Source organism: Anser anser (assembly GCF_964211835.1).
Source record: "Anser anser genome assembly, chromosome: 2".
NCBI classification, from domain to species: domain Eukaryota; kingdom Metazoa; phylum Chordata; class Aves; order Anseriformes; family Anatidae; genus Anser; species Anser anser.
Genome location: NC_139721.1, coordinates 149140385 through 149166535, shown reverse-complemented (window position 1 = coordinate 149166535; position 26151 = coordinate 149140385). Strand labels below are relative to the sequence as shown.

At 38.2% G+C, this 26151-nt stretch overlaps 1 protein-coding gene across 4 annotated transcripts in view; it reads right to left on the bottom strand.

Moving 5' to 3' along the window:
- Positions 1 to 11320: 11320 nt before the first annotated feature.
- GJD4 (gap junction protein delta 4) overlaps positions 11321 to 26151 on the bottom strand; it is a 365179-nt gene continuing 350348 nt past the window's right edge. For all 4 annotated transcript variants that reach the window (XR_014580889.1, XR_014580890.1, XR_014580893.1 and 1 more), the window contains one exon: positions 11321 to 24852. The gene's annotated coding sequence lies outside the window, so the exon portion shown is untranslated. The remainder of the gene's footprint in view (positions 24853 to 26151) is intronic.

Here is a 26151-nt window from a genome sequence, read left to right as displayed (position 1 = left end):
GAGTCCCAGATGCAGTTTGAGTTAATAAAATGCTTGCACAAAGTTATAATTGAAAAATTAATATAATCTGATTTTATCACAGACTATAGAGTTTGAAAAAAACATAAATAAAAAGCAATGACATATCAACATTTTACACAAGGAGGAGGCAGACAACCAGAGGGAGTTGGCATTATTTTTTGACTCACTACAATTGAAGCCTTTAACAATTTTCTGAATATGGTGATGAGAATATTAATTCTCCTAAGGGAATATTCTTTCCTCTAACTGACTGTGCATCATTTATCAAAATTCCCACCATACTAGGAAAGTAAAAGCTAATCTAATCTAAGAAAAAAAAAAAAGAATAAAAAAAGCTCTATCACATAGTCAAATGGATATGCTATTTGGCTACTTAACAGGAAAAGTTATCCAAGAGCTGTTTAGCATTCTTTTGCAGATAGCTCAAAGCAGACTGTAGATGGCTAAAAATACTAGCTAGAAGTATGTATGTTTCTGAACACATCAACAGTCAGAAGTATATTCACAGATCATAACATATTTGAGCAAAACCCTAACAATTTAAATTCAGTCCAATGATTCCAAATGTAACTTGATTAGATGATGACTAATGATATCCTGAACTACAGCTATGTGTAGGGAATAAGCAGAAAACTTTACAGACAGAGTACAAGTAAATTAGTGCAGGTATTTTTCAGGTAAATGAATGAAATTACTTAAAAATGTATGTAGAATATAAGGAATCCTATGGTAATGGTATCCTTACCTCAGTGCAATGAGGTATTATTAAGTATACTATAGAGGGAAAGCAGCAAGATGTCTAAAACACATGGAAGAGAAGAATAAGACCTGATAACGTTTTCTGCTAAATATCAACATATTACCTTCAAAGAAAATATGCTTACATGCTACCCCTTGTAGTCACGGTCAATATCTTTTGCACAGTAGAAATGCACACTTTTAGTGCAGGATTGACATGTTACTCTTGCAAAACAAAACCATATTATTGCAATGCAATGCCTGAATTACACTTAGTCAAAAACAGCTGTATATTGTTTTGGTCTTGTATTCCCTGAGTTTTGTGAATAATCAAACTACTTCATGCAGATCATTCGATTACCTGTTTAACTGCTACAGCCAGTTTAACTATCCTGAAGAAAAACAACTCACCACAAGGAGTCACTGAACCTGTATGATATATGTTACATGTTCAATACAACGGTGTAAGGTTACAAATAAGTTTGGGCCACTGTCTTTTTCTTCTTTCTAACAAACACATCATGATGATATACCAACACGTCTCTGACATCATTTGTAGAAAACCAATTGAATTATATAGAAACAGAAATGCCGATGATCACTTGGAGGTTTTTTTGTACCTAGTTGCCAGGGAAAAAAAAAAAAATGTTATAATTGTATTGTGCAAACGTGTAACTCTAAGAGAAAGTGTAAGGGTAGCATAATATATTTTAAGTCTACCCTATGCATGACTGAGGCACAGTAGTTCAAACTGATCCTCTGATTACTTTTCATTGACCAAGAACAACTGAATTACTTGCAGTGGGCTCAAAATCAGCTTTGTGTTACTGTAGCTCAGTGTTCCTCCAAACAATTCTATTCTGCAAATTAACTCTTCTTGAATTGTGCTTTGCCCAAAGCTGCTGGAAGTGTCTCTGCAGAGCGCAGAAGGGATCAGCCCAGTGTCCAGAAGAGGAAAAAGAGCAGGGTTTAGAAATGACAAGCTTTCCTAAATCTCCTATGTTCTCAGGAGCTCCTTGAGGTGCTATTTAGAGAGCTGAATAAATACAACCTAAGTTACACACGACATGGAAAAACAAGAGCTACTAAGAAGCAAATATTCTTTAACCTTCTTTCATAACAGATCACTACAGCTGACTCTGCGGGTTGCAGAGCCACTTTTGCCATTATTGTCCCTCTCCTGTTAGGCCTCTGAATCTGCAGAGCAATGGAATCTGGAATGCCTGAAACTACAGCATCTTCCCCAAACTTCTCCCTGAACCTGCTCTCAGCTGTGCCTTTGTAATTCATATCTATTGCTTGTAGGTGGCACATGCAGCAAATTTCCTTGCTTCATTTTGTTTGTATATTGGCTAATTTCCCTTCAGAGAAAGATATATTCCCCTTGTCATTTCCTTGTAAGCATCCTGAAAAGTTTTTGATTTTATTTCTGTTATTCCATGGCTTTGTCCTACCAGGAGTAAACAATAGTATTTCATAAGTTACCCTCTCAGCACTTTCCTCAAAAAAAGTGAAGACTAACATCTCTAGCCATGACCTGTGGGGGATGCAGGGGAATAAGGTAAGGGCAGGTGTTAACACACACCTCCCTCATGTCATGCTTGATGAAGGGTACTTTGTTGATGTTCTCAGGATGGGTCACTTGGGATACATGAGGACAACAGCCATGCTGTCATCCTGATACACTCAAGACAAATAAGAGAGCTGGGCAATCACCAGCAATATGAAGTTTAACAAGAGCAAGAGTGGGATTGTGCACCTGGGAAGGGGCTACCCTGGCTATACATACAGACTGGGGGACAAGAGGCTGGAGAGCAGTCCCACAGAAAGGGATCCAGGTGTTTTGCTTGATAAGTTGAATATGACTCAACAGTGTGCCCTGGCAGCCAAAAGGGCCAACCGTGTCCTGGGGTGCATCAAACACGGCATTGCTGGCTGGTCGAGGGAAGCTCTGCTTTGCACTGGTGCAGCCTCACCTTGAGTACTCCATGCACTTTTGGGCACCACAGTGTAAGAAGGACGTAAAACTAATAAAGAAGTGTCCAAAGGAGGACTATAAAGATGGTGAAGGGTCTGGAGGGGAGGGCATATGAAGAGCAACTGAAGTTACTTAGTTTGTTCAGCCTAAAGAAGACGAGACTGAGGGGAGGCCTCATGGCAGCCTGCAGCTCCCTCACAAGGGGAGAAGAGGGGCAGGTGCTGAGCTCTGCTCTCTGGGGACAGTGACAGCACCCATGGGAATGGCATGGAGCTGCTACAGAGAAGGGTCGGGCTGGGTGTCAGGAAAAAGTTCTTCAGTGGTCAGGCACTGGAACAGGCTCCCCAGGGCAGTGGTCACAGCACCAAGTCTGCCGGAGTTCAAGAAGTGTTTGGAAAATGCTCTTGAACATAGGGTCTGATTTTTGAGTGGTCCTGTGCAGAGTCACAAGCTGGACTCAACGATCCTTGAGGGTCCTGTCCAACTCAGGATATTCTATGATTCTGTGATTCCATGAGTCAAGCCTATGAGCCAAGCCATACTGTAAAACTTACTAACTTGGCCAAAGTTATCAAATATGCAGCTATATGGTAACAGTTATAAAGCTGGCAACCTTAGAATGGAAGAAGAGCAAGCCTACACATGAACAAATAGTCTGGCTGTAAAACTGTGTAGACATAGCCATACTTTAAAAAATACATACAAAATAGCAGTGCAAATGTCTGATTAGCATATCAGTGACAATTATGAAATAGGCAGTGCCCAACCAACATTGCTACTTTAGTCAGAAATTCACTTGGGAAGTGGTTGAATGCCACTGTATAATCTGAATTTTAACATAGTCATTTTAAATTACTATCAGCTTAAAAATCTTGAAGATATAAAGAAAAGGAAAGGAGGCACTACACTTCCCCTTCTACTCCATTATAGCTACTAGAAGAAGGAAACCCAATGGTTTGTACACCACCTTCATTCCCTCTGAATAGGCATCAAATGATAAAATTTGAAGGAAACAGTTTTAGGAGACTTACTTGCATTACGTATGTAAAGTAACAGTCAAAAATTAATGTGTTCTAATTATGGTTTAAGAACCAATTTTTTATGGAGATCTTTGATCCAGCCTGTCTTATGGGTTGGCAAAGTTCAGTTGCTATCAGCTAAGCCCACATTTTTTCATTAGCATTTCATTATTCATTCTAGCTCAAGCACAGTGAATATTCACTGGACATTTCCCTGGGGTCAGTATATATACCTAAGTGAATTACACATGCAAATATCAGTATAATGAAGTGCAGATTCAAAACAATACCTACACACCAGGAAGCCATTTTGAACATTCTGGGCCATAAAAGTATAAGGACAGACATCAGTGCTGACAGTTGTACGAAACAGAAAACAAACTGCAACATAAGGCAACAACATACCTTAATATTACATCATTTTTCACTTCACACTAACCTTGTTCTCCCTTCTCTTTATCTCATTTTGTCATCTGTTAACAGCATGCAAGATTTTACCGCAAGAATATCAACATCATAATCATTTTTAAAAGTGTTTCCCACCAGCAGACAAATAAAATTTAGCCTAGAGAAAAATAATGGAGTCAGGCCACAAATGAATAAGATTTGCTTTAAGGCCCATTAGGTTTTTCCTCTGGGAAAGAGAAAAAAATCTCACCCAACCAAATGCTGTTAAAAATCAACAGCTATCAATATTTTATGGCTGAACCAAGAATATGAACAACACCCCAACACCCCAGTGACTTTAGAGTAGTAAAATCTCATATTTTATATTTGGCTTTAGCATTTGTCTTACATTGGTGGTGCATAAGTTTAGTTCTGAAGTTAAGTTCTGAAATTTGAGAACATGCTGCCTGTACTAACAGAAAATGAGTTTAGTATTTTGAGTCAGTTACATCGCAACTACTCATATTTTAAACTGTGCTTCTTAGTTCAAGACCTTAAGAAATATTACAGAAGTAGTGACTCCTTGTTTCTCTATACAAGTGGTAAAACAAGGCATGTGCTAGTTGGAAGTGGCTAGACTTAGCAAATCAATATTGAAATTGGGATCACAAAGTCCTCTTCATGTGTGGTACTTTTAGCAGTGACAGAATTCAAATGACTTGCAAGGATTTTTGGTGCCTGCACATACATAGACATTTGTGTTGAGTACTTGGAGCATACAGGTCAAAAATTAGTATCAAACTAAAGCAAATCTCTAGTTCTGGATCTATACTGTAGTAAAGTCTTTCTACTTGCTAAGACATACAAATAGATCTCCTTATCATCTGCTTATCCTCATCCATTAGTAAATAACTGATAAAGTTCTACAGGTCACAACTCATATCTGTTTATCATGAGGGCCTATCTATGAACTACAACACAGTTGTAGTTAATGTACACCTTAACATACACCTCTGAGGGAAAGAATCAGATCTCCATTTGCTCTGACAGTGAAATAATCAGAGAACAAAGTAGTCACTGATATTTCAATCATCAGATCATTAAATTAAGCTGCAAGTTAAGGGCTGGATTCTGCTGAACCAACTTGAGCTGTCCACAACTTATCTAAATTTAATTAGTCCTCTGTGCTCTTCTTAAGTCATTGAAAAGAGATAGGCAGCTGCTGAGAACAATTCGTGGGTCCTATCTCACACAACAATTTCAACATGGAAATAAACATCCTTTGGAAGTACCTCTCTCTCTTGACAATAGATGACATATAGACAACTAATTTAGAGAAGATATGTAAACAACACATGGCTAAAATTTGTGAGGTAAGTCCTATACTAGTTAAAAATATTCCAACAGCTAGACTTTTTAGATGTCACTCAGATGTAGATTTCTATGTTCAGTCAGATAAATCTTATTTGTAGAAGTCTGCAACCCCACTTCAAACTAATAATTGTCTCTTAGTTTTTTTTCCCAATTTGTTTGTTATAAGCTTCCCCTGCTTTCTACTGTCTCTTGACTAATGATGAGACTATAGTCTTTTCCAGGGCTGGGACTGTACTAAATACCTCTTCCAGAAGTCTGTCCTGAAACTATGAGTACCACATTACCACAGAACTCAAAGACAATGAAAATGACGTTAGCACATCATGTTATTAAATACAAGAGGCATAATATTCATTTCAATGTTAGCTCACCTCATTATATTACTTCTTATGATACAACAGCAAACCATTTCACAATGGCTTAACAATGACAGATTCTGAGACAGTATAGCAATGGCAAACTTGTTACTCATGGTCTTGGTTCAGACCATGGAAAGCAAGTGTATAAATGTCTTCCTAAATCAGTGCTTCAATGTTATTGGCACTTTCTAGCCCAATAAAGGCTGATAAAATATATAATAATGTGATCTTGCAGGAATATTCTGTAAATGCCTTTTTAAGCTATATTGGGCACTGAGGTATCTGTACAACATTTATGCTCAGAATTATATGTTTCACTTATAAGTATTGGGAATAGTAATGAATAAGTTTATATCAGCAATTAAAAAAGGCCTACTTGAATATTTGCATACATTTACAAGAAATGCTAGAGAAGATTTTGTTTATGCGTAGAATAAATACATTGCTTTGTTTTGTTTTGTTTTGTTTTTCTGTACACTGAAATAGAAACAAAACCAAACCCATTAATCGGTACTAAACAGTTTGTGCAAGAGATTTCACAGTCTCTCTGGGACTAAGGAACAAACTGAAAATTGCCACCTTATTCATTGTAATTCATTGTCTCTTCAACTTTGCATTTTTAAGTATTTTTTGGTCAATCCAGAATGCTGAATTAAATTAAACAGACTGTGAATGAATTTTGTGTGGGCAGAGCTAAATTGACAGTTAAGTACGAAATCCATGTGGTAACCAACAGAAAATGTTGATCTATATATTTTTTTCTTTATTTGAGGGAGTGACTTTTTGAAAGAGTTTGTCTTCTGCCTAACAGCATTGTAAATCTGGCGTAATTGGGTACTGTATGTGTCTTAATTCTACGAGTCAATACTATGCACTGTTCCACTGCCTGTTACTACGCATAGTAACACTTTGAACTTTCACATGCCTATATTTATTCAACAGATGGCAGAGCTTGTGAGAGGATCAAACATCTTCCTGACAAGAGAGCAGCTCATTTTGTGCAAGGAAACTGCCAGGTATCCTTACTGGATGGTAAACAAACTGATGGCCTGCTTGTTTTCCCAGGAGGAATTAGCTGCATGCAGCAGCCGCAAAGAGGGCAAAGAGGCATGAGCTGCTGAATCCTGCAATCCTTAATTCAGTGCCTGGTAAGGTATTGAATGCACCTTGCAGTAAACTGCAAATTTATGCTAAGACAAAAAGTTCACCCTTAAATCTGTAACTATTGTTTGGATAATAAATACTTACGGAAAAACTCTCTCGAATATAGTAGAGAATGAGAATATTTCAGCAGTTTTCTACGTGAGTTTACATATTCAGAGCATTTGTTTAAATAGCTCCTAAGACAACTTCAACTAGTCTTTATGGTGTCATCTGAATGTGAACGCTAAATAACGCGATATAGCAGTCCTATGTATTCAGAGCATCCACTTTGAGATTGTTAAGAAGCACCATCAGAAACTATTATTGGAACTATACAGATTTAACTGGAAACTGCTTTTTACAGAACCTTCTTTCCATCCGAGCATATTGTTTTCATTTCTGACAGCTTCTCTAGGACCCTTCATAACAGATGATACCCCAGCGTGAACTTCTTCCCAAAATTTTCAAAAAGATGCAGACTGAACTCTGTAGTTCTTGTTCCAGCTTTAAAGTGGGATAATACAGAATTCACTGATAAACACTTCCTTAAAAAAGGTTTCAAGTTGAATGAAATAATGCTGAAAATACAAGATGAATTACTGAAATCAATGCGAGTTAATGGAACACAGAATCAGGGAAAAGTCCAGTAGGAAGTCCTTTATAACAGCAGCAGAGACTGCCTTCTGAAGTGCCCTTGGAAACAGAAATATGTGCACTGTTGCCCAGGTGACAAAATCCAAGTAGATAGTGTCTATTGCGAACAACAAAAAAAATGATATTGCCTGTTCATTGTGGAATGACTAGTATTAGTGATGCTAAGAACTATAATTTTCAGCAAGTATAAGAAACAATACTTTCTTTCTTTTCTTCTTTCTTTTCTTTTCTTTTCTTTTCTTTTCTTTTCTTTTCTTTTCTTTTCTTTTCTTTTCTTTTCTTTTCTTTTCTTTTCTTTTCTTTTCTTTTCTTTTCTTTTCTTTTCTTTTCTTTTCTTTTCTATCCTATTCTATCCTATTCTATCCTATTCTATTTTCTTTTTTCTTTTCTTTTCTTTTCCGTGTTAATCATCTTCTGGACTAGGCAGTTATAAAGGTAGAACTTCTTCAAGCAATTGTTTTTAAAGAAAGCTCATCTTACTGTCTACAAATATTTATGTGTAAGTTCCACTATTTCTTTCTCATAGCATTACCAAGGAAAGTAAATTACAAAATTCTCAGGAGAGACCTTACTTTACCTCAGTGATGATATCCTTGGAGGAGACTGTGACATTTGTTCTCTTAACCTGAATTTTAATTTCTCTGCTTCTTTCAGGCTCTTACAAAGTTTCTCGCTTAAAACATCATAGGCATATAGCACAGTTCTTCAAAAACACATATAATTGGCACCTTAAGGGTAAATTGTTTTCTCCTCTGTCCATTTATATGTTCTAACTTTTTCTGCAAAGCATTGTTCCTAATTAAACCTTACCTTTCATATTAATCCCTTGACATCTGCCTAGTAATCACGAACAAATGTTTCTCATTGATATTCTCATGGAGTTATTGGACACTTACATCCCTTGCTGAAATGTTCAGCCCTTGCTAGTTGGCTTGCATTTTCACTTGAGCTGGCATCCGATTTGGCTGCTAGTTACTATTTCTCCCATTTTTTTTCTCCATAGGTCATACCAAAGATCATTGTCTAGCATGAAGGAGAACACTAACAGATACAAAAAGGGAATCTCCAGTGTCCTACCTTCTGTCCCCGTCCAAGCACTAAGAGGTGCAACTCCTATGCCACATTCTATCAGAATCATGTCTGCCTTTTTCATAGAGATACAAGCTTTACAAAAAGATGTCATAACATATCAAAACCAGTGATGGTGTATACGGTCATACTTATCTGACCAGAAAGAACTAGTAGAAGGGTTTGTAATACTGTGTAGATCTCTTTATTTTACCTCTCCACCATAGGTATCTTTTACAAACCAAATTACTTCAGTGTTTTTCCCTCTCATGTAAGTCCAGAATCCACTGCAGTAACAACCATTGACCATTGGTATTTAATCTAATGACACTGCTCAAGGTTATATAGGTGATTCAAATAACTGTTCATGTTATAATAATGTAGAAAAACTTAACATTCTTCTATATATTTGTTGTGGTTTTACCCTGCTAGATAGCTGAACTCCACCATAGCCACTCTCTCACAGCCTCTCCTCAAAAGAAAAGGGGGAGAAAATACGATGGGAAGGGCTCAAGGGTTGAGATAAGGACAGGGAAAACACTCAACAATTATCATCACAGGCAAAACTGACTCAACACTGGGAGATTAATAATAATGTATAAACTAAACTAAAACCACCCTTCTGCCGTCCACCTTCATCTCCCTCCTCCCCCCAAGTGGCACAGGGGAATGGGGGCTGTGGTCAGTCCCTGATGTTCCATCCCTGCTGCTCCTTCTCGGTCCCTCTCTGCCCCTGCCCCAACATGGGGTCCCTCCCACGGGATGCCGTCCTTCCCAAACTGAGCCTGTGAGGGCTGCCCACAGGCGGCAGCTCTTCAAGAACTGCTCCCACACGGCTCCGTACCACGGGGTCCATCCCCCAGGAGCAAACTGCTCCAGCACGGGTCCCCCACGGGCGGCAGCTCCCCCCAGACCCCCTCCTCCTGCGGGGGCTCCTCTCCACGGGCTGCAGCTCCGGCCCGGGGCCTGCTCCTGCGGGGGCTCTCCATGGGCCGCAGCCTCCTCCAGGCCACATCCACCTGCTCCACCGGGGGCTCCTCCACGGGCTGCAGCGTGGAGATCTGCTCCGTGTGGGACCCATGGGCTGCAGGGGGACAGCCTGCTCCACCAGGGGCCTCTCCACAGGCCGCAGGGGAACTTGTGCTGCGTGCCTGGAGCACCTCCTGCCCTCCTGCTGCACTCACCTTGGGGGCTGCAGGTCTGTTTCCCACTCTTCTCTCTCCCAGCTGCTGTTGCACAGCCATTTTTTTCCCTTTCTTAATTCTGCTCTCCCAGAGGCCCAAACTCATGGCTCAGCTCTGACCAGCTGTGGGTCCCTTTTGCAGCTGGCTGGAGCTGTCTCTGATCTGACATGGGGCAGCTTCTGGGCTCTGCTCACAGAAGTCACCCCTACAGCCCTCCACTACCAAACCCTTGCCACCTAAACCCAATACAATATGAGATTTTTTTTTTTTTCACCTTTCAGAAGGCAAGATTTGTATTTTATGGGAAGTATATTTCATTGAATACAGCAATATATTTGTTTAGGTGTTGCATTTAGCTGCACTGGCTCTTTCCCATGTTCATCAGAAGCTAACTAGCCTGAACTTTCTTCACCAGTGCCACAGAGTTGAGTGCCTGCTCAGCTAAGTATTAATGAATAACAGCTGGATTGTCTTCCTTATCCCTCAAGAAACCTGTAGTCCCCGAGTCTACACAAAAGCAAAATAATCCTTTAGTACAATGTAACAGAACATACTTCGTAAGCTTTGTTTTGTAATTTGCCCCTAACAGTAGCCTCATTTATTTTTCTTGGAGCTGCTGTCCTTTATCAGCCTGAATCTCTCCCTTATAACTGAGTGACCTAAAGCCTAAAATTTAAAATAATGTCTTGTCTTAGAAAATATTTTAATGGCAAGAACAGATGTAATACTTTTCATCTCATGATTTAATTTTTAATTTTTTGAGAGAAGAGTCCTCATCCTGTTTTCAAAAGGCTTTTTCTTTTTCATTCATAGCTATCTCTTCTAATTGTTGATATACAATTGCCCGAACTATAAAGACTTCTAAAATTAGAAGTTCATCAATAACACCTTGGACAGCTGTGGTATCTCAATCACTGATTGTTAAAAAATGGTTTGCCAAACATCTGTCAGGAATGGTTGAGGTGTAGTCTGTCTTGTCAAGATGTCAGGCTGCCATCGTCAAGTCCTTCCAGCCCTGTTTTCTATGACTGTGTTATTAACGCAAAGATGAAGATACTTTTAAAGTCAATTTTTTTGAAAATGTTTTAAGTTAATTTGCAATGGCAAATGTATCTTCCAATTTCACAGCTTAAAAGAAGACAGCATTTATGTCTGCAAGAAAGTTGAAATACCTAAATCATACATATACTCCATGCTTCCTCAACAGTGATTTACAGAAGAAATAAAAATCCTCTAGTTTGTGTGATGCCACCATTAGAATGAAATACTTCAAACTTCAACAGGGGTAAGACAGAGGCTGTTTACCATCACTGTCACTATATCCTGGGGACGGCTATCATAGCTGAATACAGAGAAGTAGAGCTTAGGGCCAAGCTGGAATTTGACTATGTATCAGATACCAGATACCAGGAATAAGCATCATTTGCACCAATGATTAGAAAGCTGTGAAGATCACCTCAGAAAGTTCAGTGCATGTTCACACTATTATGAGAGACTGTTGAACAGGAAAAGAGTGTAAGTCGTATCACAAACATCATCTTATTTCATGCCAGCTGCTCAGAGCAGATGAGGATGTCCTAAACTGTTGCTGGGCTGGAATTACTGCCAATTGCGTGGAGAACATACACTGAGCTTGAAGATTAGATTAAATAAGAAGTCAAACATATTTGGATTAATAACATCCTTTTAATCATCTCTTCTTCTGTAAACAAACTACATATATATACATATACATTTCCAGATGTTTTTAACAGGAAGTTCAGTGTCTGAAATTCCAAGCAATAGTAGTTTTTTAAGAAATTCTGCACCATCTGGAATTGGTATAAGAGAGATCCACTTCAGTTTACATGTATATCTACAGTATACCATTGTGCATAAAAAGAAATGTGTCAATCCATGCCCTTGCAATGCTGCTGTGAAATACAATCAATCAAACCTTTCTCCATCTTTCGGAAAAGAATGCCCTTAAGAGGAGTTAAATCCCCTTAAGAGGAGTTGAGGTTAGCTAAAAAAAATAATAAATAAATAAATAAATAAATAAATAAAATGATGCAAAGTGGCCATGATCATCCCAGGTAAAATAGGAACTCTACATCTCCAACTGAATTTGTGTTGACATGTGGAAAGGAATACAGAACAGAGAGATAGCTTCATTGTACAGCCTCGGAATTAGAGGACCCAGATGGGGCAAGTAATCCTGGATAAAGAATTACTGGGCAAGTAATCAAGGAAGGAAGGAAGGAAGGAAAGAAAGAAAGAAAGATGGGGGGAGTGAGGAGGCAGAGGGGGAAGAGGGAGAACTCCAACTTCCAAACTAACTTTTACAGTTAGAATTAGGCTTGAGTACATTTTGTGATATGTGCTATAAGTTTGTGTTACAGGGATCCTGGTAGAATGGGCAGAAATATTTTGTTTCAGGGCTTCACTTGGACACAAGCATCGAATGGGTATTGTGCCCATTTTGGGACATATTCACCAATAGCCTTTCAGGACAATAAGATATGATACAACAAGACATGTACATTGGAAACAGTAAGATAAGGAAGATACCAAGAAAACTGAGGTGCCTTCTGAGTTAAGCAGCAGCTGAATAGCAATATCTACCATTATAATTGTGAATATAGACACTATCCTTTACCCCTTTACCTTAAGTCCTGTTTTAGGTGCTTTTGTTTTGTTTTGTTTTGTTTTGTTTTAAGTAGCCAGTCACTGTTGCAAAAACAGGTATAAAACAGGTGTCTGTTTGTCCTGGAATGGAACAGAGACCTGCCTTCAGCCCCAGCAGTGCAGCAGACAGACCTCTTGGGATGTTTGCAAATAGAGTTCTATGATATAACTATGATCATATTGCCTGACCTCTGTTATAACATGGTCCATAGGACACCAGACGATGGAAAGAGTACCAGAAGGAATGTCAAAGCCATGTAGTCTTTCATCCTGTCCTGAGAATCCTTAAACCACTTTTAAGAGATGCTTTTATAATTTAAACTGCTACTGATAACATTTCTCATACCTTTCAGCTCAGCCTTCTTTGTAATAAAGCTTCTCCTGATCATTTACTACTACAGTTTAAACCAGTTTCTGTCCTCTTAGATAAAGAGAAAAAATTAACTGTTTTCTACCTTTCAGTTGCATTTACATTTCACATTTGAAGTTTGTTAGCCTGCTTTTCTTCAGTATTTTTTACTTCCACAATTCAAATCTTGCTTGAATTAAAACCACTTATAAAGGGTTCAATCTAGATAAGGTAACTCCAGTATTTCTTTATACTTCTTGTGAAAAAATGCCTTATTTCTTATAATCAGGTGTAGAAAGCCTTTATAGTCCTTCTGGTTCCAATTCTGTTTCCATTACAGACAATTCTGCTTTTCTCACACCTTTCCATGGACAAGCCTGCTGAGAAAATAAACACTTCAGGAGAACAGCAAAATGGACTCCTGATGCTAGAATAGGTCTATGGACCTCCTTTTGATGCAAAAAAAAAAAAAGGGAACCCTTGCTAACACAGGCTGGGATAAACAAATATTGTGCAGCTCCCAGACATTTAAGATGTTGTCATCAGTCACCAGCACTGTGCTGATTACAGGCAGAATCTCAGCTGTTTTAAACCAGTATAACTCCTGCCAGACGACATACTCAACAGTTCTCACCTTCTTTATGGAAATGTGCCTTCTGACTGCCATAGACTTTTATCAGCAGTATGCTTTACTAAATTTGTCTGAGATCTGAAATGGCACATTGGGCAATATGATAGGCACCTGATCCTTTAAGGTCTGGACTGAATTGTAATATGCTTGAAGCATTCAACTTCTAATTAGTAAGTCAGTGCTTTCATAGTTGCCTACTGAAAAAATACATACCTCTCTCTCCCTTTCTCAAGCTCCTTCCCATCTCAGTTTATCTGTTATTATAATACTCATCTTAATTACAGGAGATAGTCTTCTTACTAAGAAACTTGTAAGAACAGTATCCAGTTCATGTTCAGTGAAGTATACACCCACAAACTTTTTATAACATTTGGAAAACTCCATGTTGTTTCTGTTGTTACAGTAAATGGGTGTGCTGTTGAGGATGCCATACTTTAGTATAAGAACGTGTCTATAACTTGGTTACACTTACCATCCTTATTTTACACATATGAAAAGCCCATGAGCTTCAGTGAGAGATCTGAATATGCAAGAAATGCCATTTGGAGTTCATTAGGTAGGCATAGCTTTTTATTGCTTCTAAACTACGTCTGCTCTTGCATTCACGCACAATGTGGGGATAGTATATGCACACGTTGTGTTAGAGGTTCTGCTCTTGCTTCATTTTAGACAATGACTGGGCAACACTCCAAATTATCCCTTATGAAAATGTATTAAATGTAATGGTTTTGAAAGAAAGCTATTGCATGGGGTCAGATAAATGTAAAACAGTTCCACTGGGTACAAGAGCAGTAGGAATAAAAAATGTGTGAATTAATTCTTCCTTGGTAGAAAACACTATTCAGTGCAAAATTTGTTCAGGGTTTGTTGAACAGCTTAAATATTTGAGCTTTTTGAGATTCAGATGAAATACATGTTTGTTTTTTCTAAAGCTGTCAGGGGCATATATGTGTCAGTTTTCATTAAGAATAATTTCCCTCAGGATCTTTGGCTTAGGTTAACCTTCAGACCTCCAATGACCCCTTCCAAACCATCAGGGTTTCTTTCTGTGTGTTGTTCCATGGATAAATGTACCTGCCAAAACCTAACCGCCTTCTGAGGACTGTGTTGAATGAATGTCTGAGCAGTTCTCAAATATAAGAAATGTGCCCTGCAAGAGCACTGCATCAAAAAATTATCTTCTTTCCTTTCCCTCAAATTGTTTATTTCCTCAGTATTAATAAGGTGAACACTTAGGGAAGCGTATATAATAGCAACATTTTAAAATGATTGTCCTCTCTGTTAAATAAGTTCTTTTTTTGAAGAACCATGTTGTTCTGTGTGTGTTTAAACCTGATTCCCTCCTTGGAAAGTTATGCCAACAAACAACAAAGCACAATCCTGGCAATTTTTGAAATACGTGAAAAAGAATCCAATCAGCTGAAAAAACATCATAACATCAATACACATCTCAGGTGGCTCTTTGGGACAAAATGCTGCTTTTTCACTGCCAGGAGGGACTTCACAAAGTCTATAAGCCCTCCTAGTGCAACAGCTAGGACACACACCTGAGCCCTGCTCCACTCTGTGCTGATGGTATAGGCCACCCATTTTCTTAAGAGTTAATTTTGTTCCCTGTTCAAAAATAACAAATAATTTCAAGGTTAGGTCACTTTTGGCAAGTAGAGGAGGACTGTTGAAAGTAAGGAAGTTTCCAGGGAAAAGCAGAGACTGAAATATTATTCAAGGATCCTTCTGCCTAAAAATCATGAGGTTATTGTAACATAGCGTTCTGGTTCACACGATCCACTGATGTTAGTAAGTAAGGAATGCTGAAATGTTTTGATTTGAAGGCAGTGTTGGAAATGAATAATTCACTTCAGTTCTGCACCCATGAGTTGAAAAATACATTTGCAATATGCATTTCTTTTATAGAATACTTTAATGAAAGTCTTATTTTCTTTCCCTTAGATGAAATCACATGATTAGTTCTTTGTGAAGAACTATCAAAAAGGGATTTTGCTGAAAAACCAAGGCAGGGGATTACCATCTCATTGATTTGCAATAAACTATCCTAGTAACTGATATTTTAATGGGTAATAGTTAGCAGTTTGAAACCCTAACATTGACAGACCTTTTTAAACATATCACTCAAAGTGATGTTTACCTATAGAGACTCTAGAGGTATCATTACAGATATAATAAAACATTTTTCATTTGTGCATTTATAAATTGCAGAGTCTCCTGAAAGTGTAAAGTAAGATATGCATTGATCTTTGGACTGGGTTATGGGAAAATAACTTCAGAAGCTGTATGTATTCATTGCTACCTGAGGGGTGGAGATATTACCTCTCACCTCCACTCATTTCATTTGCCTTTTGGATGGCTTGGATACAGAGTGCAAACCACACCCTTTTGCACACCAAAGCTGAAAACAATTCTTATAAAGGTATTGTTTCTATTAACCATGGTTTATTCTTATCTTCATTTTACTGGTGACGTTTCAGCTTTGAACTTTCCTTGTGTTTCAAATGTTTTCTATATTGTGCAGGGTGATGTGTCAACAGCCAATCTAGAGCTAAACAAGCACCCTCAGGAAAGTGAACAGGTCATGACAGCAAAGCACATCATGGCACCCTTCTACATTACTGGATTTAAAGGAAGATATCTTCTTAGCAATATTTAAACTAAAGAATGTGTTCATGAAAATGCTATGCAAATTGATCCAAAACTGACTGTCCATTCAGTCATGATCTGGTTGTTATCCATTCCTATACAGGGTGACCCTGTCTGGAAAAAAATTCCTAAGGGACAGAAGAAAATATAGAGCATGTCTATGTGGTCAGAAGATGGATGTCATTCCCTTGTTCTGTCCATGGCTTGAGGCCACTGAGATGTTATTACAGTTATGTTCCCACCAGGCTCAGGGCCAGATCTTCCTATTGTACCTTATCCAAAAGAGACTTCAAACAGATCACAGATCTCTAAAATTCACCCTGCTTCCCTGATTTCTTCTATGTCTGTCATATTGACCCTATTAGAAACTAAGGAACAAGATCAATAAGTGACTTCAAATAAGCTTTTATATAGGTATTGAAAAATAATGGTCCTTAGTACAGTATTTCAGACTTTACTTCTCTGTCACCACATTTTTCTAAGAAGCATTGCCTATCCAATAGCCAGGCAGTTTCCTCTCAAGCAATATTGTTATAGTCATTGCAAAATGACTTGGAGCTCTCTTTAACTTTGTCTCTGAACTAGTAGTTAACCTCAAAAGCAATCCCTCACCTTTTGAAGAGTTCAAGGAGACCAACCGGCACTGTTCAGTTCTAGTTTGCGTCTTCGGTTATTAATGATTGCATAGCATCTATTTTTTTCCTTGAAATCCCACATCTCTGGCTCTCATGACACCTTTGCTGGTCATTACTTTTGTATATGATAAGATTTTCTCAGGCTGGAAAATGGATCATCTGATACAGGTTAGCTTCCAAGGCTTCCTACGGAGCCAATGAAGAAAGTCATGTACCTCCATAAATTCATACATCTCACCTATCTTATACAGCTGTCTCAGTCTCATGCAGAAGACTATATTTCTCCATCAGTTATAAAGGAAATTTTGACTATTGACTTAGGCTAGACACCTGACTTTTACATGGCTAAAATTTGTTCAGATAAATCTCATTCTGTGGCCACAAAAAGGCATTGTACAATAATGATCCTAAGCTAAAAGCTTATACATTATACACCTTATTGTATTATTCATGAGACCAGTCACACCTCATTAAGGGTTATCAATATCACCACCTGGAAAAAGCATCACAGCTCTCCTAAATTATGAGAGTTTGGTTCAGAGGGATTGAACTGTGATAGTGAAAAGACCTCAGATAGTGTTAAATGGTAGTTAAATGAACAACCAGTCCATAAATAGAAAGCTCACCTTCACTCAGTCTTTTTAAAGTATTGTCCTTAGCATAATCTGCAAAGGACAGGGCTAGACCTACCCACACTGGTGAAGTGTGCCAATACATTCCTATGTGACCAGAGCTGTGATAAACCAAATGGCACTAATGCATGCCGTGCCATGTGTTTTCCCAGGAGTATGAGTTTTAACTGGCCCCTACCCTTCCTTTAGCTTCATTCAGCAAGCTTTTCAGTTGGTGCTCACACTACAATCTTTCAAAGAATGGAGGCATTTTCCTTAACCATGCTAAGTAATTTCTTAGCATGATTAAAGATTTCCAGAGGGAAAATAAATAAATAAATAAAAAATCAAGAGAAGCCTCGCTGTTTTAGGACTCTAATTCAATGAGAGTTGAGTAGCTAATTTCTGTGCATACCAGCCTGAGATGAGAAAGTCCAAGGGCTGGAAAGGATGCAATTAGGGTTGTGACACTAAATTAAGAATGTCCTAATTTTAAACAGGATTAATGACAGCTTCACAAATAAATTGTTCTCAGAACCTTTCAGTTTCTGCAGAATGAAAGCTGCTAAAAATCTATGCTCAGTTACAAATCTTATGTTAGAAGTAGCTTAGCTGATTTGTGGAACCTTCCCCAATATACTCGATAGGTGAGTAGAATACAGCAAACAGGTTATCTATAGAGTGGAATCTAAGTGAACTGCCTAAGAAGCTTATTGCTGTCCAGAAAGGTGCTGAAAGAGATATACAGGCTGTAACAAGCAGTCTTATCTCACACCATTCCGGCTTAATGGGCAGCTGCAGATTGGAGGGTGAGCCATGGGACTGCATTTGCAAGTGTGTTTACAGATACAATATTGATTTCCTTGCTCACTAAGAGTATTTCTGTACTGCCACTGCTTGCAATAAACAACCCCGCTAGAGCCTACATGGTTGTGAAGCCATAATACATTATTTAACAGGAGCTGATCAATATAAAACAAGCATTCCCTTTGTTACAGGAGTGCTATTGACAGAATGCTTCTCCCTTTTAATTTTTTATTATTTTGCATTGATTGCTGAAGTGCTGTATAGTCTTCAACAACATACACTGAGTCAGGCCTGACCATAAATCTCACTTTTTATATAAAAACAAATTGCCCCTTTTTAGCACAGAATTAATTTGGAAGAATATCCAGCATTCTTAGAAATCAATATGAACATAACCATTAACTTCAATAGAAGGAAAATCAAGCCTTTGATAAAATATAAAAATCAGTCCATTTAACCATCTCTGAAATAAAAGATCGATACCCAAAAAAACCCTTCTTATTCCCAAATAAATTCTTAAATTAAGAGGTCACCTGGAAAGAATGTATGGAAGTTGGATTTCTCAGCTAATAGGAAAGAAAGATCTTTGCATCTGTCTACTCTCTCTACTCAGATTTGACCTGCAGTTCTACTCTCCTGGTTTCAGCCGGGATAGAGTTAATTTTCTTCCTAGTGGCTGGTATGGTGCTGTGTTTTGGATTTAGGAGAAGAACAATGTTGATAACACACCAATGTTTTAGCTGTTACAGAGCAGTGCTTGCACTTTTTCAGCTTCTCATGCTGCCCTGCCAGCAAGGAGGCTGGGGGTGCACAAAAAGCTGGGAGGGGACAAGCCAGGACAGCTGACCCCAACTGCACAAAGGGATATTCCACACCACATGACATCATGCTGAACAATAAAACTGGGAGAGTTGGCTGGGGAAGTTGCTGTTGCTTGGGGACTGGCTGGGCATCAGTCAGCGGGCAGTGAGCAATTGCATTGTGCATCACTTCTTTTGTGTATTCTTTTATTATTTTCCCTTCATTTTCTGTCCTATTAAACTGTCTTTATCTCAACCCATGAGTTTTATCTTTTTTTTCCCAATTCTTTTCCCCATCCATCCCTCTGAGAGGGGTGAGCAAATGGCTGTGTGGTTCTTCACTGCTTGCTGGGTCAAACCATATCTACTAATGACATGCCTGTAACGTTATTCATATAACAACAACAACACAAGGTAGGTTATATACAACTGGACTGCTTCACAGATCTTATTCATTCTCTCTTACAAATTTCCATGTGGTTCAGTGGAAGCAGGGATGAAGTAGAGAGAAGAACCTACTTCCACTTCTTGGACCTTCGCTTATAGGAATACTCTTAATCAGTGAAGTGTTAGGATCTTCATAAGGAAATTCATGGGCATAATTGTCAAAGACCACATTCTAGGCTCACGCTTTCAACCATCATTCATTAACTGTCCATGTGACATTTAGGGAAGCAGATGATTTACAATATAAAGTTCTAAAAATCCTAAATTAATCTGTTGTTTGAGTACATTTCACTACAATTTTATGAGGGAAAGTACAGACTTTTCTTTCTAGTCTAAAAGCTTAAACTTTAAACCAACAGCTGAATTCTAAAACAAACTTATTCTGATTATTTTGACCTCTCTTATATCTACTTCAGTGATGGTTTTCAATATTGCTTCACGTTGGATGATAACTAATGTATCATGCAAAACTGAAAATCTTTACAGAGAAACAGGTGAAGAATGATATATTTGACATTTTGAAGAAACTGATGAAAACAGTAAGTAAAATAAATACAAAGCATATGAAGGCAAGTCCCAGATATGAAACATGTAGCTTATCTCTTGCTCAGGGAAGATACTTCACTATTCTCTGAAATTTATTTCAAAATAGGTAGAATAAGTTGTGTGAAGGCATAATTTGCTGGTCAGCAAGGAGGTATTCTGAGATGCTGAGATGGAGAATATACAATCAGGGAATTTCAGATTGTTTTTTTAACCATGAAATAACCACTAGACACTGCTGAATTTAGAACACTTAGTGGTCTCAGGATGTCCCTTTCAAGTCACAGTTCAAGAAATCTTTACAAATTATCAATATCATAGGAGACTATCTAAGCAGATTACAAATATTTCCAAATTGTTTAGAAGCATTTGGTATTACACCATTCTGCTAGCAGACAAAAAAGAGATGAGAAGATGAGATATTCTCCAGAAACTCAAAGCTTATACCTCATAGCATCAATCATAGTGAAGAGCACAGATTGCCAGAGGCATTTCCTTTGTAATCTAGAAGACCATCTGTACAGTGTCATAAAATAATACAGCAAGCAGAAGCTTTCATACTGGTATCTGTGCCTATGTGCATATACACACCTAGTGCAAAAGCTGAGATGACTTCCACCCAGCATATTGAGGGAAGAAGACATGACTGGTGTTCACTTTCTACATTATGTTTTATGATATTAGCCATACAACATTAAAAACATGTCCCATTTGCCAACCTTGAATGCTCAAAACTCAGCCTGTATGGATTTTCAGGTTGGACACACCAAAGTTTTCAGTGCAGGTAGGAGGGACAATAATTCCTAAACAGATTGAGGGTTGCTTACAAGGGTCCAAGATTTCTCTCACAAGGATATGCAAGAAGTGACAGGGGTATTGATCTAGCAGTCTGCTCCCCAACCATATAGAGGCATTCCAGATTAAAGAAGGTTATTGGAAATGCAAATGCTTTGCTTAATGGGGGAGAGATCCTCTGGGGTTTGCACAGAGATTTAGAGAGCACGCAGGCCTCAAGGGCTGAATGGGCTTACACAGTTTGGATTCTAGGGTGGGAAATTCAGGTTTTCATCTCAGAGTTAGAGGACAGACATAAGACTGTACAGCTCTAAAAAGATGCAAAATCACCTCTCAGTAAGGAGAAAGAAGAGTTTACCCGGAATTTGTGAAGCAGAAAGGTGAACCCATATAAAAGAGCTGATTGCTTCTGTCAGAAACAGGCACTTTGTAAGTGGCTGTACCTGGCAAGAATGAAGAGCAGGAGACAGATGGCAAGACAAGCCTCAGGGCTGGGTAAACACTGAAAAACTAGCAAAGAAGCACCACAGCATGCTAGAGATATAATACAAAACTTGTTCCACTTACACCAAATTTGCCATTGCAAGATTCTCTCTCAAGTCATGAACTAGAAAAACCTTCCCCTTTCATGGAGTAAGAAATTATACACATATGTAAATTATTGATTTATTTATACTGTTTCAAATCTAAGGAAATAATTCTGTCAGGTTTCTACGCATTTTTTCACTTACTCTGCTTACTGTATGGGGCCGTCCAGGAAGAAGGGCTGTCGATACTACTATATATCTGAAAAGATAAACACTTGACAACTTGGCAACATTTAAGCATTCTTCATCCTTATTCTTTTATGCATCGTAAGGATCTGCTCAGAACACCCACATACATGCACAAACATTGTGTCACTCACACATAATACACTCCTTTTTCCAACCACAATTTTTCCTTTCCCAACAGTTCCAACTATAATTCACTGGCAGAGCAAAGTCTTGGAATGAGGATCTCATTAATCACTGGACAGAGACAGGCCTTTACTTCTCCTCAGCTCTAAAGGCCAAGGTGGAACTGGCTGCATCTCATTTGTCATAAACCTTCGGTAAATGAATTAGTTTATTGCTGGGTGGACTGAGACAGGCTGGAGCTTACTGCAGCATTTTTTTTATATTTTAGTCAGGGTAGGGGCAGAATTCATGGTTCTGAAGCTTTGCTTTCACTGCTGAGCAAGTCTGACTTTATCCTGCCTGCAAGAACCAGTACTGTAGTTCAGAAGAGGTCCCTGGGCTCTCAGGCCAAGTAATTAAAGTAACTTGCATAACACCTCACATCAAGAAACTGCATTTTTGCAGCAAGAAGAGGAGTCTTGTTCCATTCACAGTATAGACTTAGAAAGAAGGAAAATGTCAGTCCCCTGTCCCAGGTTGCCTGCAATCCATTATACCTTACCTACAACAAGCAAAGGCAGCAAAAAAGGAAGAAATAACTGAAAAGTCTTATGTGCAGCTTACCAGAGGATCAGAAAAGACACTGCTCTTTTTGTCTCAGTATGGTGGAAGTGAGTTTTCAGGAAGAGTTTACATAAGGATTGGTTAATGGCCCCTGAACAGCAGAGCTCTCTTATAAGCTATCTCACAGTTCCTCACCCTGCCAAATGCACAGGCTACCACCCAAGGAGGGATTGTGCCTGAGGCTTGCTCTTTTGTTCCACAATTTCTTGGTTCATGTAGATGCCTGCATATGTTACAAAAGCTGTTAAGTTTGTGCAAGTTGCTCTCCTCCCTCTACCCCATCTTAGTCTTGCTCCCTAAGATGGGGGCACATCAATGACACTCTCCAAATGGAACTAGCCAGGCCACGCACAGCCTATCAATGATCATCAATGGACTGGAGAGGACAAAGACTCTCAGGATGCCAGGCTAGAGTCAAGAAGAACACAATCATTAAATCACTTATTTATAAAAAGTGGGAGAATCCTCAGTAAAACAAATATTGTATTGCAAGCAAATTGGGACTGCTCTGCAAAGAATTAAAAAATATATCATTCTTCCCCCAGGATATTTCTTGGGAGGTAAAGATATGGGTTCTCCATTGGCAGAGGCGAGCCTTTTTCCACCCACCCTGTGGGCAAGTTCCCCAGCCACTGGGTTACTTGGCTACAAGATGGACTGCATCACCTGCTGATTGTATGAATGGTGTGCAAGTCTGGTATTTATCTGGCTTTGCTTTTAACGGAAATGTGGAAGTGTCAAATGAAAATGTTTTGTTTATAGAAGGAAAAAATATATATTTTTTCCTCATTTTGTTCTCTCCTCCCCCCCCCCAAAGAAAATATATTTTTAACAAATTATATTTCTTGTTCCAGAAGCAAAAATTAGGACATGTTCATTTAGATTCAGCTCAAGCCAAGTTCATTTTCATTTTTTAAAGATCATCTGCATTTAAAAGGGTAAAGTATACTGTACTTTAAATTAATCCCTATTCCACTCCTTTCTGTTCTAAGCTACAAGGCTTAATAAATTAAAAAACTGGAAATTTTACTGACATCCTTAAATTTCCAGGCTGTTAAAAATAATTTACTTTAACTGTGATGAGAAAGCTTTGTCTTATGTATTTTCTCTCCATATCTAAGATACAAATTTTAAAAACTTACACTCTCTTCCAAATTAATCAGGTCTGCTCTCCTCCCATTTTAACTTTCATTCCTCAAGCTCAAGGATGCCAGGGTTCTGCTTACTACATAAAACATTTGATAATTTGAAAAAATAAATAAATATATATATATATATATTCTTTTCTTGGTGAAGCTTAAGGATGAACAGACCATTTTAAAATTTCAACAACAGCACTTAGCCAAGAATGCAGAGATTGATAGTTTCTCAAAAAATTAAGAGTATTTTAGGACATATTTGGTTAACAAAATATCTCAGGTTTCCCACCCAGCCTCAACAGTTGGCTTTTGCTGTACTAACCACTGCTGTTAAATTATATAGTACACACTACACTTATGATGGACATGGACAATTGGTTATAGCGGACAAAAACAGAACTCCCAAACCAAACATATTAAGTTCAAGACATTCCTCTCTGGTTATAACAGACAAACTTAGGCCACAATGCCAATTTCTGGGCTTTTTCTGAACCCTGTAAGTGGACTGAATAGAAATGGGAACTGGTGAGGAAAGTTACAGGAATACTATGTTTTTAAAATAGATTGTGCCTTAAACCAGAGACTGATCAGGATGGTAAACGAGGTTATGCCAGAGTAGCACTTTCTGCCAGCTTGCTTGACCACTGCATAGCAGATGAAGGCAGAATTTTCTATAATCTGTCCACTTCTGTTCTAAGAAAGCCAACTTCAGTGGATGCAGTACTGTGGAGCTGTAAAGGACTGAGTTACAGCTCCTTTGCAGGGCTGCATTTGAACAAGAACCTTGATTTTATCTTTGATGCTGTTTGGGGTTCAAGTCTTTCAAGGAACAGTCTTGGCTTCTTCAAGTATAAACAAGTGTCTACTACTTTTGGTAATGCAAACAACTAAAATTTACAGATAGCATTTTGTCCTATATGACCACATGTCCTACATGTGCCAAACAGAGAAATGAACATCCTATGTCAGCACAAAGTACCTTGGAAAATCTTTGGCCTTGGACAAAGATGTCCCAACAAACTTTTTAGGAAGGAGGGAAGGAAGGAGGGAAGGAGGGAAGGAAGAAAAGGAGGGAAGGAAGGGAGGGAGGCTTTTTTTCAGAAATATGGTGAAATATCTGTGATCCATCATAGTCTTGTGTTGCACAATATACATTTGAAAACACTAGGAAGTCTGTGCAGTGATTTTCCAGTCAGTGGAGTTCTGTTTCCATCCACATGTCTCTTCCCATCTTAGCATTCAATAAGCATCCCACAATACTTCGTGATTGTGTAAAGATTGTTTCACTTCAACAACAAGATGCCTCAAGTCCATTCATTTTTGGAGAAAGATTGCTATGGCAAGTCCTGTGAGAAGAAAGCATATAAAGTACATATATTGACAAATACACTTGTTATATGGAATTATAATTAAAAGCATTTGCAAGATGCATTCTTATTTAGTGTATTTTCCCAAAATGTAGAAAATATCTCTAATTAAGTTAATTCATTAAGAGAGCTTGGGATTTTAATTTCTTCATTTTTCCCAAGGTTCAATATTTTAAGGCCTATTTATCAGTTATAACTAGATGCTACCTTTACTCAGTGCTAATGCACAGAATTTGATAGACAGGGTGAAGTACCATCGATAGATGTGGCTGTCATACAGTTTTCTCAGCATTGAAACAAGCATCTTTGCACATGGCATTAAGTAACCACTGGTCTTTCTCTTCACTGAGTAAATAACCACCCAAAAATAAGATATAGATTTGTAGAAAATGTATCATTTTCCTAGAGAGTGTCTAAAATAATTTGGGGTGCATGCTGATCGTTTAGTCCTATCTTCTTTTAATTTATTTGGTTAAAGATACTATATTTAATGGAAAAAAAAAAAAAAAAGGAAAGAAAAGTGCATTAAGATTACATTTGGCATTTTGAATGCAACAAAAGATACCTATAGGGATGCTTTATTGTACAGTCAAGTAAACTCCAGCTGCCAGCCCTGTGATCAGTTCTTCAATAGGCAAAGAGGACTCAGCTCTAACCTGGCCACATGCTGGTTCCCACCAGTATAATAACAGATATTTTCTTCCTTATGAATTGCATTTACAATTATTCTTTGGCTTTCAAGGAAAACTTTGAAGTAAAAATGTAACTAGACTTCCTAAGTGAGTGTCTTTTTTTTCTTTTTTTTTTCATAAATAAAAATAAATGTATATCTGTTTTGATTAGAGCCGAACTAAATCCTTTTCCCTGACATGAAAACTCCTGCAGGATGACTTGCAAAGTCTTGTGTTTTTATTGGCATTCTCCTATTATGCTCACATTAAAGGGCCCAAAATATGCTAAATATGACCCTCTGACTGGAGATAGAACAACTACTGTTTATGTGGAGTCTGAGAAAATGCATTGCTGCAACTTTGATCACTTCTTTAAATGTGTCAGTAAGGGGAAGAATTTTGGCCTTGCTCTGAAGTGAATGGGAGTTTTGTCATTGACTTCAGTCGGACCAAGGTTTCAATAGCTGTCTCCTGATATGAGTTTCTAGATTTATTGTGTATCTTTGTTCAAGATCCATGCTTCACAGGAATAATATGCATAAATGAGCACTAAAATTGATTTAAAACTTTGGCTGACATTTTCCTGAAAAATGAATATTCTCTTTTA